Source organism: Neovison vison, chromosome 1 (assembly GCF_020171115.1).
Source record: "Neovison vison isolate M4711 chromosome 1, ASM_NN_V1, whole genome shotgun sequence".
Lineage (NCBI taxonomy): Eukaryota > Metazoa > Chordata > Mammalia > Carnivora > Mustelidae > Neogale > Neogale vison.
Window position 1 is genome coordinate 227,146,222 of NC_058091.1, and position 13,106 is coordinate 227,159,327.

Consider the following 13,106-nt stretch of genomic DNA (forward strand, 5'->3'; position numbering starts at 1 on the left):
GTAGTCCTATTTGCCTCTGATCTAGATTTTGGTCTCCCTGACTCAAAAGAAAAGCTTCAGTAGACCAAGGAAGGAAAAAAATATATATATGTAAAGCCTTTGAGTTTTGAATTCTAAAGCCCTGGCCTAAATTCTAGGTGGGCAAGAAAGTTTATTCAGTCAAAGCCTATTTGTCCTGGTTGCTGGGTAAAGATGAGGATCCTCCTGATTTAGGTAGAATAAAAGAGCTAAGGAAGATGGAATTGGAGTGAATGTGGGTGATGGTCTCTGAAAGAAAGCTTCCTGTCCTGAAGAGTACTCCAAAGCTGAACCCCCAGGAGGCGATGATAAAAGCTACCAGTGATTTGGGGCCCCAAGAACAGTCAGCACCTGTGAATTACTTCTCAGGTGGGAATTACATCACATCCTGGGATGGTTTGACACTGTTTGAATAGGGATGATGTTGTATAGCATGACATAACGGGATAATGAGGGCCAAGAGAATTTGAGTTAACCTTACTGAGTTTTTTTTTTTTTAAGATTTTATTTATTCATTTGACAGACAGAGATCACAAGTAGGCAGAGAGGCAGGCAGAGAGAGAGGAGGAAGCAGGTTCCCCGCTGAGCAGAGAGCCTGATGTGGAGCTCGATCCCAGGACCCTGAGACCATGACCTGATCTGAAGGCAGATCCCAGATCTCAGATCTCAGATCCCACTGAGCCACCCAGGCGCCCCAACCTTACTGAGTTTCTTATGACACCCACAATGAAGTGTGGAAGAGTTACTGTTTCCCTTTCCAAGCCAGTTTAAAAATGGCCACAAAGTCTTTGCTTCTTCCCATGAAGAGGTAGATGTTAATTCTCTTCCCTTTGAATGAAGGTTGGTCTAGTGGCTTAGCCACCCCCTAGAAGACAATAGATGTGAGCTTCTATGACTTCCAAGCTAGGTAACAAGCTGAGCAGCTTTTACTTGGCTCTCTTAGAATGCCCCTTTGGGGGAAAACTAGCTGTCATGGAAGAAGTCTGTCCACCCTGCTGGAGAGCCCACCTAGGACTGCCTGGATGGGGAGCAGAGGCCTGCTAAGCTCAGCCAACCATCCATTCCCCACCAGAACAGCAGGCCTGTGAGTGAAACTATGTTGGACTTCCAAACCAGTCTAGCCATCAGCCAGATACTACCATTTGTTCCCAGCGGAGACAGGGAAACACCCAGCCCTGTCCTTGAAGATCTGACCTACCAGTTATGAACATAATACAATTATTATTATAAATTTTGGATGATTTTCTCTACCACAATAGATAACCAGTACACAGCTCTTCAGGTGCCCTCAGAATTGTGCAGAAATTGGTAGAGTTTTCTACCTTTGATCTGAAGAAGTCTTTTAGTCAGAAGGGAATTCACAGGCTAATTTGTCTGAAGGTGATTATACAGTCCTTCCCTTCAAAAGACCTCATTGAGAAGGAACATTTATTCCTAAGTACTGATAAGAAAACAACATGTATTTGCTCATTAGTAGTGGGCATTAGTGTGGACAAATATTGACCGAGAGGACACTTTAATATTGCTGTGATTGGTGTTTTTGGAGTTCTACCACATCGTAGCTCTTCCAGCCAGCCAGCCAGTCTCTAAATCTCAGATGCTATGAGCAAAGATGAGGGGAGGTGAAGGTGTGGACCCTTGGTTTCACTGGGAAAATCTTCCTATGACAGAGGAATCCATGTGTTACTGAAAAATACCTTGAAGTGATTAAATTATTTACTGGCTACCAGAAAAATAGGACTTAAGATAGAAATTAAGTATAGTAATACAACAATGAAAAGTTGTTTTTGTTTTTTAGTACAACTAAGTTTCCCGGTTGTGAACTCATTATCTTCCATCTTAATTAAATGTGTGATATACTTACTGTTTTTCTGAAAATAAATAAATTGGGAAAAAAAAAATGTGTGATATACTGTTGGTAACCCAATTAGAACATCCTCATTATCTGATTGGCTTATCTTTTCCTGGGTCCATTTATTCTTTTTAGTGGGAACTATTTCTTGTGTTGGAATTGAATGCTCAGGTCTGCTCCAGTGCATACCCTTGTGGGAAGCTAAATTAGTCATGAGGCTGTTTGGTTATCATGGGGTCTGAAAAAAGGTAAAAAGAGAAGTTCTTCATCTAGGCCATGATAAATGGACCTGCTAATTGACCTCTGCCCCACAATAGAGAACACCACTTTAGTGATTAGAATTCTTGTGTTGTGCCCTATTCCTCATTCAATATTATTCTCTCCTCTACATGCTAAATAAATTACAGGAAATTCTGGATCCCTGGTTACCTTTTATCTCTTTCTAATGTGACCATTCCACCAATAATGGCAAGTTGAATCTGTAGATATGTTTACACTGTTAATTAGGTTGTGCTCAAGGCCTGCATGTTTTTGGCCTTATTAACATAAGATCTTCTAAGGCTATCTCCTCAGACATTAGATTTAATTGACTTTGTGTTGATTTTGCTAATTTAACTCATATCTCCCTGTTCCTCCATGTTCTATTATCTCAGAGGTTTACTCTATTCCCATTCTATACTGTAAGACTTTCAGTGCAGTGCCAAGTACACTGAGCAAGAAGAATCCTAATAAATAAGAAAGGTGAAGTATAATGTATTTTTTTCGAGGAAATGAAAGAAAGAAACTTGTAACATCTCATTATAAATTGCTACCACCATAATTAAACTATAGATTATAATGTGTATTTTATAATTCTTATGTTTGAAAGAGCTCAGGGTTACTTCTATTCATAAGTTTTGAAGGGAAAACTCTGTTTATCTGTTGATTAACTTTTTAATCAAGCTTTTATCAATTCCTGATTAGTATCAAACTCCATGATAGGTGTTTTTTACAGTCTTGTAAAAGGAGTGTAAATAATACATAAAATATCAGGCATACAATAAGCATATGAAATACTCAATATCATTAGTCACCACTGAAATCTAAGTTAAAATCCCAATAAAATATGGCTACACATCTACTAGAATGCTAAAGTGAAAAAGGCTGATGATACTAAGTGTTGGTGAAAATGAAAAATTTGTAACTACTGAAGTGTAAAATGGGACAACTACCTTGGGAAACTTTTAGTATCCCTTAAAACATTGGATATACATGTACCCTATGACCCACCAGTAACATTCCTAGATTGTAGTAGTTATCTGCATTATAGGTTACCAAACCAAAATGGCTTAGAACAACAGTAAACATTTATTATCTCATATAGTCTCTGGGAGTCAGGAACTCAGGAGCTCGCTTAGCTAGGTGGTTTGGCCACAGGGTATCACATGAAGTTTCAGCTGATGTGTTGGCCAGGGCTACAGTCACATGAAGGCTGGACTGGGGCTGGAAGTTCTGTTTCAAAATCAGCATACTCTCGTGACTGACAGGTTGAGACTGGTAATTGGCAAGAGACCTCAGATCCTTGCCACAGGTATTCTGCCATATCCCTTCTTGAGCATCCTCCTAGCAGCTGGTGTCCCCAGAGTGGATGATCCTAGAGAGAGCAAGGTAGCAGCTTTTATGCTGTAGCTTTAAAGGACATGCCCTAATCAGGGTGGGGTGTGTGTGTGTGTGTGTGTGTGTGTGTGTGTGTGTATGGTAGAGGTGCCACCATGTAAAGGCATGGATTCAAGGATAATTAGGTGCCATTTTGGAGGCTGCCTAAAACATAAATATTTGTCTCAGAGAAGTATAAGCAAATGTCTACCAAAATGTTATACAACAATGTTCATAGTATCTTCAGTTTTGATAGCCAACTGGAACAACCCAGATGTTCATCAGCAGGAGTCTGGCTAAACAAACTGTGATGCATTCACATAGTGGGTATGACTCACCAATAAAAAGGAACTACCTACCAATAAATGCAGTAATATTAATAAATCTCAACATTGTTATTCTGAGTAAAGAGAGGAAAAGTACACAGACTATGATCCCATTTATACACAACCATAGAAAAGGCACAACTCCTTTATATAAATATATAAATCTCTCTATATATTTATTATATTAAATCTATTTATTATTAAATATATTAAATTATATTTAAATATAATTATATTCAATATAATAATATAAATATAATTATATTTAAATAATTATTAAATATAATATCTATTATATTAAATCTATTATTATTAAATCTATATATTTATATATAAATCTATATGTATATTACATAAATATATACATAAAAATATAAATCTGATATAAATCAGATCAGTGGTTGCTTCTCAACCACTGGGGTGGGAGGTAGATTGAGTACAGATGGCTACCAGGAAGCTTTCTGGAATAATTTGTCAAAACCAATTCAATAGCATGTTTATGTCCCGAACATTTTTATATAAATTATACCCCAATAAAAAATAAAAGGTGTAATCCAAGGCCACAGAAAGATATACATTAGTGCTTATAATTGATGAGAGAAATTCCCAGGGGAAATATTAAAGGGTATAGTCTTAATTTCTTAATAAGTCAAAACATAGTAAGTATAGGATAATTTTAATGATATCTTATTTTTTGGATTATAATCCCATCATTTAGAATAATTGACTTATTTTTTGTTTGTCCCATCTTAAATACATTTTTGAAAAATATGAGTATTTTGTATTTGCAATTTTATAAACTGCGTATGTGTGTATGTGGTTGGTTGGTCACAGCATACAGTTCCCTAGATTTTTTTTTTTTTGAAGGTTTATTTATTTATTTATTTGAGAGAAAGGGAGGGAGAGAACGAAGCATACTCCCCAATGACTGCAGAGCCTGCTGGGGGTGGGGCTCAATCTCACAACCCTGAGATCATGATCAGAGCTGAAATCAAAAGTCAGTTTATCCCGCTGAGCTTATCCGGCTGATGCTTATCCAACTGAGCCACCAAGCCCTCCTAGTTCCCTAGATTATTAAAAACTCTTTTGAAATATGCTTTCATTTGATATATTCCACTGTAGGACTACCACAGGGTTTATGTAACTGTTCTGTTCATGATGAATATTTAGGTGGTTTCTCATTGAAGGAATGCAGTGGAGTTGTATGTAAAGGTTTTTTTTTTCCTCTAATGTTTGGTATTATTTCTTTATTCTAGAATTTCAGGAATGTTCTAGATCAAAGCATGTGATTCATATATCCATATAACTTTTTTAGAGGTTTAAATTATTGTATACATCTGCAATATATAAAAGGACATTTCCTTCCCTTTGGTTAGGTGCTAAGTATACTGAATGCCTTGGGCATGTGTTTATTAACCTTCAGAACTGAGAAAATGGTAATTAATTGAGCCTTTGAGAAGGAATAGCATTTTAAATGAATATTGGGTTTCCCAAGGCAAAGGCACAGGACGGTCATTTCTGTGGGGCTCAGGGCATGGCAAGCAAAGCTGATCAGTGCCAAACTTCTGGAATTGAAAGCAGGTTAATATATAAGCTTGAGAGCACTGGTTCTCAATCTGGGCTGCATGAGAGAATCACATGAGGGAGAGAATTTAAAAATGCCACCATCTGGGACTTACTCAACTGATAAACTCAAGATTGAAAGGGTATAAAATTTAGGCATCAGTAGTTTTAAACAAAAAAAACTCCCCAGGTGATTCCTGTGTGTCAGCAAAATTGAAAACCACGAGGGAAAAGGGAGATGGACTGGGATAGAATATAATTAGAGATAAAACTGAAAAGATGGAAACCAGAGGTAGCAGGCATCATGCCGTAGGACAAAGTGTGGACCTTCCAGGCAATTGAGCAAAAGGTGTTTGTGTTCTTCCTTTCTTCCCTTGGAATCCTTTTCCTCTTCCTTGCACTGATGTTGTATGACTCCAGCGAACAGGCAGCACTGATGTTTCCCTGTAGATGGACTACTCTCAGACTGCCAGAGAGCTCTTCCCTCTCCTTGCCAAGGTCTGGGAATACCTAGGCATTTTTGTGCCACACCCCCAAGGGCAAGTCCTTAAGCACTGACTGATGGTGATGGGATGTAAATGATGCAGCTTCCTCTCCCCTGGTCCGGACAGTTCTGCAGGGTGAATTCTACCAGTGCACTCAACGTAGTCAGTCTGCAAATGTCTTACCATCCAGGATACCATGAGTTTGTGGCAGAACGGAAACCTACACGCTGTTCCTTCCTAAGGAGAGAGCTCTGGAAAAGAAATGTCATCTGAAATAAACAGTGGGCTTCCAGTCTTTGCGGCAAGTATAGTACCTCATCATGGACCAGGCATGCTTGGTTCTCAGGTTGCAGAGCTTTACACACCATGTTTTGAATAGCACTAACTTCTACAGTCTCCAGAGTGACCAGCATTAGCGAGCCAGTTTTACCTTTGTGGACATGCCTTTATATTGCAGCCTTCCTTTCCCTTTCCCTTCCATTTCCTAGAAATGCTAATAAGTGACTTATCCAGGACTCCTAGTGTCAGCATCTGTTTCTAGGGAACTCAGGTAAAGTAGGCCGTGAGCATTGTCTTGGAAGGTAAAACCTGTGCTTCAGGAAGATCAGCCTGAAGAATCATTTAGAGAAATCAGTGGATGTGGGCGAGAAGTGAGATTGAAGACCATCACTACAGCTCATCAGTCAGGGAACTCAGGAGTCATCCTCCTTCATTACTTTCATTTAAAAAAAAAAAAATCCCTTCCTTGCTATTTTCCCTGCTCCTGCTTTAGTTCAGACCCCCCAATATTTTTGAGGTTTAGAGTCACTGGTCTGTTTCAATATGTAAAACTCAAGGACCTTGCCAATGTACCGGTGGAGATGGACTAGAAATGGTAGGATCCTCACAATTTGTGAACTAACATTTCCTTGGTGGAATATATAGTTTCTGCATTTTGCTTTTAGAGCTCACAGACTGATTCTAAATTTTATCTGTAAGGAAACTTAGGTATACCTCAAATATCTGACTCAAGCATGTAATTAAGGCTCTCAGACATTCATTTTTCTCACTTTCTGAATGAGGAAGAAGAATTAAATTATGCCCATGGCCCCTTCCAGTTCTGTAATGTTATATTCAATGGTGGCTGCTGGATTATGTCAGTGAGAGCAGCATAAAACAGATTATTCTAGCAGCAGTGTCCCTTCTCAAAACAAATTGACAAAAATCATACAGTTATTGTAAGAACAATTCTGCAGGAAGCTAACCTTTGCCCATTTTTCTTAATGATATGTTTACTGCTTTTAACTTTGCTTTGGAAATGGGAAGCCATCTAATTGGGTTGATAAGGTCAGTGTGCAGGAGGTTTGGAATGAGATTGGATAATATTTGTGCATGTGTATATTTGCCTAGACATGCTTTTTGTCATGTTTATTGTACTTTAATGATTAGCTAGAAATAACAAGGCTGCTGTATATTCTTTTATTAATGCTCTGTCATTTATGGATTATTCTAAGGTAATTTGAAAATACAGAGAAAATATAATTATTTGAGGGTGCTTTTGGAAGAGGTAGATATATTTATAAAATTAAATAGTAATTTAATAACACCATACTCCTCAAAACAGAGTTTGCCCAGCATCTATAGTTCACAGGGTTGATGAGCCTGGATGAAATGACTTGTATTTTCCTGCTTTCAAGGAGCATGGACATTCAACTAGGGGTGAGTTTGTGGATCAAGAAAGGTGATTTAACACTGTGTAAATTATTTCTGCTCATCACTTTATCATACCCTGTTCCCAAACAACCCTGAAATATGTAAATACTTTCTAGATTCTATTGTGGTACACAACTCACCTACGCAGAAATATGAACTTCTGTTAACAGGGATACTCCATTAGAAATGATCTCAATTCTGTTCTCTTTTGGGCTTCAATTTGGGTATGTTTGTAGGATTTTCCTAATTTACTTTTCTTAAATGAGGTATCATGGGGAGAAAGAACGTACATCTTCAGTGTATAATTCATTGATTATTTTTTTTACATATGTATACACTTGTATAACCACTGCCTAGTCTAAGATAGAAAGCAAGGTTTAAAAATCTTTCCTCTTGCCAATTACTTTTCTACCCAGTTAATTTTCCTCCATGCGGTCATTACCACCATTCCTATTTCTCTCCCTATAGCTTGGTTTTGCCTGTTTTTGCTGTGTAGTATTTGGTGATATGGATATATCATTCTTCTCTTGATGGATATTTGCTTTATTTTCATTTTTTCAGATACTATGGACTGCTGCTGGTTTTTGATGGCCATATGTATTCATTCTTTTTTTGGTAGATAGAACTGGAATTAGGCCTGCTTGTTCATAAGGTAGGAATAATTTAGCTTTAGTCCTTGCTGTCAAATGTTTTTCCAAAGAGGTAGTGCCAGTTTTCCTTCCAACCAGCAATGTATGAGAGCCCTCATTCCTCTGTATTTGTGCCAATATGTTGTATTGAGTGTTTTTAATTTTAGCCACTCTGGTGAATGTGTGTATGTCATTATAGTTTTAGATTTCATTTTCCTGATGAATAATAATATTGAGTACCTTTTCATATACATATTGCCCTTTTTGAAGCCTCCTTTATAAAATTCTGTTCAAGTATTTTATCTATTATCTTTTTGTTTTTGAGTTGTGTTTATATATTCTGATAAATATGTGAATATATTTATGCTTTCTTTTGATGAACGGAAGTTCTTAATTTTAATGAAGTCCAAATGATCACTTTCTTCTATGGTTCATGCTGTGTGTGTGTGTGTGTGTGTGTGTGTGCTTTAAGACTATTTATTCGAGACAGATAGAGAAAGAAAGTGAGCCTGAGCAGAGGGAAGGACTGAGGGAGAGAGAGAGTCTCAAGCAGACTCCTGCTGAGAGTAGAGCCTGATGTGGGGCTTCATTGCACCACCCTGAGATCATGACCTGAGTCAAAATCAGGAGTCTTACACTTAACCAACTGAGCAACCCAGTTGCCCCTCTGCTCTGTTTTAATACGTGATTTGAAAACCCAGTCACTACAAAAATGGATTCAATTAGACAAATCCTAGGCTTATTTTTAAAGGTAACTGTGGCATAGTGGAACATATTTTGGACTTTAGAACTAGGTGTCCTGTCTTTCCAATGACTAAGTAGGAACTGCAGGCAATATTCTTAATCCTTTAAGTCTTTTTAATCATTTACAATGTGTTATCTTAGTCAAGACTCTCAGTTGCAAGTGGCAGAAAACTAAGCTGGCTCAAGCAAGAAAAGCTGATGTGGATGGAGGGTAGATTCTAGAATCAGAATAGTTGCCTAAACTGTTATTGTTTGTATGTATATGTAGATATATATGTATATGTATATGTGTATGTATATGTATATAAGACCTCTCTATATACGAGACCTTAGGGGGCCATTATCACCATGACATTCTTACCTCTGCCTTTTTTTTTTTTTCCCTTCTGTGTTGGCGTCTTTCTCACTGCCACTGGATAGGTTTTATGTAGCAAGAAACATGGCAGCTGGCATCTCTAGGCTTACAACTCCCCAGCTGCGCATCTCAAAAGGAAATAGAAGTGTCTTTCTGTCACATTCACTTAGATATATAATAATCATAGTGAAAGATTCTGGGTCCTCCTGAGTCACCTGTCTACCTATGTGAAGAAAGAGAAAAACCATTATGATCAACCCCAGGATGAAGCCAAGAAGGGAATGGTTCACACAAATAAGTAGTTATGCAATTGCCAAGAGAAGGGAGATGAGGTGCTGTGAGAACACGAGTAGTGGATATAAACTACAAAGGGAATAAAAATGCATGACTTGCAAGAGTTGGTTGTTTCAAGTCTTAATCAGCAAGTCACTTGAAAGTACCTGGTACAAGGTAGAGGGTCACCTTCATAAGTTGGGGATCCTGGTGATGGGAGCCAAAATAATGGAAGAATTACTGACTGATGATCAGTAGAAGACTTCAGCTCTTACAATCACTTCTTTTATACTTTATACAAGATCTGGTTACAAACAGGATACAGATTTACATGCAGGACATGAACTGCATGTGAGATGTGAGCTACGTGCAGGATGTGGGCTCCCTGCGTGATGTGGGCTACCCCTAAGCAATCAAGCGCTCAAATGGGACAAGTGAACAACAACGATTATCTCTTAGCTTTAAATGACAAGAAGCAAGTTAATGATTGTTCACACTTAGCAGATCCATCTAAAGGAGGACAGGAGAGCACTCTGGGGATCCTCCCATGTCTATTCCACCCTGGAAGACTTTTGCCCTCCATCTCCTGGAGTTTTCTCACAGGATCTGATAGGACCCTGGTCACACTGGTGAGGATCCCGGTTGTGTTCCAACAGTAGAGACATGATGCTTATTTGTTGAAATATGAATAGGGGAATCTGAAGAACTTTTTTCTTCTGCTTTCAGAACTGGAGCTGTAGAGAGGGTCACAGCAGGCCTAAGCAAATCAGGGATCTAAGATGCTTTTCTACACTCTTATTTGGAAGTGGTTTTCAAGGATTTTCAAGGTCACTTGTGGATCTCTAGATTACACAGGTCAGAACAGAGCTCTTTGATTCCTCCCACAAGTCCAGAGAGATTCTCCTAATGGTGAAACAGCGGGCCCAGAATCTCCCAAATTTTTATCCTCCAATACATTGGTTTAGTCATTCACTGCTCAACCCCTCTTCTTTCCAAGGCTTTTTCAACACAGGTATAGAATTCTTAGGGCAATAGCAATACCATTTAGATCACTCATGAATGCAGCAGATAAACAACATGGCTGCTTTTGACCATTGCCACCTGGAATATTTGTAGCAATAAACACTTCATAGGGAATCCATTCTCTCATCAATCCCTCCACTATCCATAAAATATTTTGGGGGGATCTATGGTTTTCAGACTTTCATGTCCATCAGGATCGTCCCCTAAAAGGCTTATTAAGCAACCAATTGCTAGGCCCTACCTCCATGAGTGTATGATCCCATAGGTCTGGAATGGACCCCAAACTGACGTTTCTAACAAGTTCCTGGTCCTGTACTATTACTTGCCCAGAGGCCACATTTTAAGAACTAGATAGAAGATACATTCCCCCCTCCCCCAATTTAGGCATAATAAGACTCTTCTTACCTCCTATTTTAACTCAGTAGGGAAACTTGTACTTTGAAGAAAACTTCCTTGCAAAATAAAGAGCCCTTATTATGAAAACAAAAATAATTGCTTCCCAATTAACTTTTGCAGTTCTGATTTATTTGAGGGTTGTGGTAAAGGCAGACCCATATATTAAATTAACTTCCTGGAGGTCATATACTTTGTAGAAGAAACAAAAATAATATCCTGATAAACAGCTATAAGGATAACCCATAGGGAGAGTTGCAAGAAACCTTCACCTTTGCTCTAAAATTCCTTTATCTCTTCAGCCTAATAGGATTTAATGGTTTGCTTTTTTTGTTTTTCTTCTCGTTTTGTGTCCTTGTTGTGTCAGGAATCAGATGTCCTCAAACAGCATTTCTAACTGAAATTAAAAGGGGTAATGTTCAATTCTGCCAGCTCCAGAGTTGGTCACCAAATGAGTCATAGGAACCACTGAGAAGGACTGAATCACACGGCTCTCCTTCTATCAGCCACAACTGAGGAATGTGGTTAACCTACCTTAGAAATTAAAATCTGGTAGCAAGGATTTGTTGTTGTTGCTGTTGTTTTGGCAGCAATGTTAAGTCAGCCTTGGCAAACAGGAGACAGTGCTGAGGGTAGCATGAAGGAGAGGGCAAACACACATTCTACAAGCCTACCTCTCATGATGCCTTTATTTCCATTTCAGAGGATGGAAATTAGAGTGTTGCTGGCCTTGAGGGCCTCTGTAGCTTAGAGATCTCTGCCTCAGAGGTTTTCTTTCTCCCTCTAGCCTTTGAATTTTAGACGTCTTCTGTGAAGTCCAGCTGTTTGTGTTATGGTTTTTTCCTCCATTCTAAATTCATATTATGGATCAGCAAAGGCAGCTGTCTTCTGTCTAGGTACCGAAGGATCACGCACCATGGTTGAAACACCCATACGAAATGGTATTAGTGTGGCTGGCCTTCCTGCTAATGTCACTCTTTCGCCCCCCCCCCCCCGGTTTACACTATGGCACTTCACTGATAAGCTTGAACTCTTATTAAAATGGTGTCCGGTAGTTACACTAAATTCATTGTTATTAAGGTGATGAAGAAGGAGCACATGTGGGTACCTCCATTTAAAAAGGAATTCTCTAAGTTATATAAGCCTATAACATGTAAAGCATTGAGGATAACAGTAAAGAGAGATTGCCAAGTAGTCTCTCACCTTCCTGTGAATTTAAGGGAGGAAATGGAAATGTGGACTGGGTCGTGGGCTAGAAAGGAGGTTGTGGGGTTTTGAGGAAATAGCTGAAGTTTCCTTGTCTTCAAGGAAACTAAAGTGACTGACAGTGACGCTGGATGGTGTTGGAGAGTGCTCCTGAAGCCAGGTAAGGAGAGACACTAATAGTCTTCATGTGCGTGTACTGCCTTTTCAAAGCAGGAACATTTTATTTCAGATCTTATCATTTCTCCCAGGAGATGGAGCTGAAGGGAAATGCATTTAAGCCACCATAACATGTCATAAATTGAGGGAAGATTTAATTCCCATTCTGTTTATTTAAGTATCATATACTATGATAGGCTTGGGGAAACTAAGAAAAATTCACTACCTATGTCCTTAATGAATTTCAATTAGAATGGAATGATAATCATGAAAAATGAAAATCACAATATAGTTACCTGATAATTCTGAAGTGTTGAGCATAAGGTCCTGTGGTGCTTACAAACAAGTGCATACTCTCTCTGGAGGAGTCTCTGAAGGCTGCCTGGACATTTACCAGACAATCAAGAGAGAGAGGGAGATGCAGGGAGAGGAACATATGCTAATAACAGAGGCTGAGGGCAGATGGATCTGTCAGTGTGTCAAAGTGTGAGAAGGAAACTGGCAGGAGATGAAGTTACACTGGACATCAGTGGCTATAGAACTCATGGTCTTATTGGCTGTTGAAAGTTTCAAACTTTATTCTGTTTTCAGTGCGAAGAAGTCTAGAGAAATTGGGTGACAAATACTCCATCTAGCTTTTTCTAGAATTGTGAAAGCACTGGAAGGCCTGGAAAGGTGGGCTTCTGAAAATGACTCCCAAAGTAAGACAGTCCAGGAAGTCTGATGTAGCAGGAGATTGCGGTGAACCTTTGGAGT

General features: G+C 38.8%; 1 protein-coding gene across 7 annotated transcripts in view; it reads left to right on the forward strand.

Annotated features, from left to right (window-relative positions):
• Positions 1 to 13,106, forward strand: part of PDE4D (phosphodiesterase 4D) — a 1,300,895-nt gene that overhangs the window by 102,927 nt on the left and 1,184,862 nt on the right. Inside the window, exon 1 of one of the 7 annotated variants that reach the window (XM_044224273.1) lies at positions 8,206 to 8,223. The exons of the other annotated variants lie outside the window; for them this stretch is intronic. The gene's annotated coding sequence lies outside the window, so the exon portion shown is untranslated. Of the gene's footprint in view, positions 1 to 8,205; positions 8,224 to 13,106 lie in introns of those variants that run through there. 7 annotated transcript variants of the gene reach the window in all.